Genomic DNA, 1,579 nt, shown 5'->3' with positions numbered 1-1,579 from the left:
GATGCCTTTTTGAAACAATACAGGTACAACATTGACATGACCCCTGATAGGATGCAATTGCAAAATTCATCGAAAAAGGATAATGAATCTCTCAAAGAGTATGCACAATGGTGGAGGGAAATGGCATCAAAAGTAGAACCTCCCTTATCTGAAAGAGAAATGGTTGGTATGTTTATGGAGACTCTCCAGTCGCCTTTTTATGATAAGATGATTGAGAGTATATCATCAAACTTTTCTGATCTGATCATGATAGGAGAAAGGATAGAAAGTGGGATGAGGAGTGGAAAGATCATACGTGCAACAACTGACATTTAAAGACCCCAGACGACCTTCACAAAAAAGAAAGAAGGGGACGATAACGCTGTAATGGTAAACCCCAAAGTCTCCTATTTTCCACCCATTAATTCTCATCGACCCCCAAATTTCCAGCCCCTGATACCACAAACTCCTTACATTCCTTATCCATATGTGGCCGCAACCACACAAGCCTCATACCCTCAATATCACCCTTCAAGACCACCTTTTTATCAACCACCACCTACCGCATTTTCCCAACAAAGTCAATGGAACCAAAGTCCAATCTCAAATCACTACAGACCACCTGTCAATCAAAAAAGGATAACCCGTTTTGACCCAATTCCTGTCACGTACAGCCAATTGTTGCCTCACTTACTCCAAAATTCAATGGTAGTCATGAGGCCAATGAAACCTCTAGAACCACCATTCCCGAAATGGTATAATCCTAACGCCAAATGTGAATACCATGCTGGAGCCGTGGGGCATTCCATCGAAGATTGTCAAGCCTTAAAAACTAAAGTGCAAGAATTGATCAATGCAAAATGGCTTACCTTCAAGGAAGATGGTCCCAACGTGGGGAATAATCCTTTGTCGGGTCACAGAGATACCGCTGTCAATCTCATTGAAGAAGAGATAGGCCAATATACAAAAGATAATCATGTATTGACCATAGAGCCATGCATGGAAAATGATAGATCTTTTCCAAGACCATTGGAAATCCTCTATAGAAAAGAGAATCCTAAGCCAACTCATAGTGGAAAAAATGCAATAGTTGTCCAAGCACCAACTTCTTTTCCTTATGAAAATAACAAGGCGGTACCATGGAGTTATGAAGTCACATCTCATTTAGTCAACCACCAATCTGGCGATAGCTCTAAACATCAAGGTACTGATGTCACTAACATCTCAGGGATTGGTGGAATGACTCGGAGTGGTCGAGTATACACTCCTGAACTACTTAGAAAAAAGGAGGTTCATGGAGGAAAGGGAAAAGAAGATATGTATCATGCCATAAAAGGACAAGAGATCAGTAATGAATTTTTGAAGTTTGTCAAGCAAAGTGAATATAAGGTGGTAGATCAGCTAAATCAAACCCCTTCCAAGATATCAGTTCTCTCCTTGTTATTGAATTCTGAAGCACATAGAAGGGCACCGATGAAAGTTTTAAACGAAACTCATGTTACTCACGATATCACTGTCGATCAGTTTGATGGAGTTGTCGGTAACATCACTGCTAGTAGTTGTCTAAGTTTTAGCGATAATGAATTACCAGCTGAAGGGA

Source organism: Cicer arietinum, chromosome 2 (genome assembly GCF_000331145.2).
Source record: "Cicer arietinum cultivar CDC Frontier isolate Library 1 chromosome 2, Cicar.CDCFrontier_v2.0, whole genome shotgun sequence".
NCBI classification, from domain to species: Eukaryota; Viridiplantae; Streptophyta; class Magnoliopsida; order Fabales; family Fabaceae; genus Cicer; species Cicer arietinum.
This window is presented reverse-complemented; position numbering follows the sequence as displayed.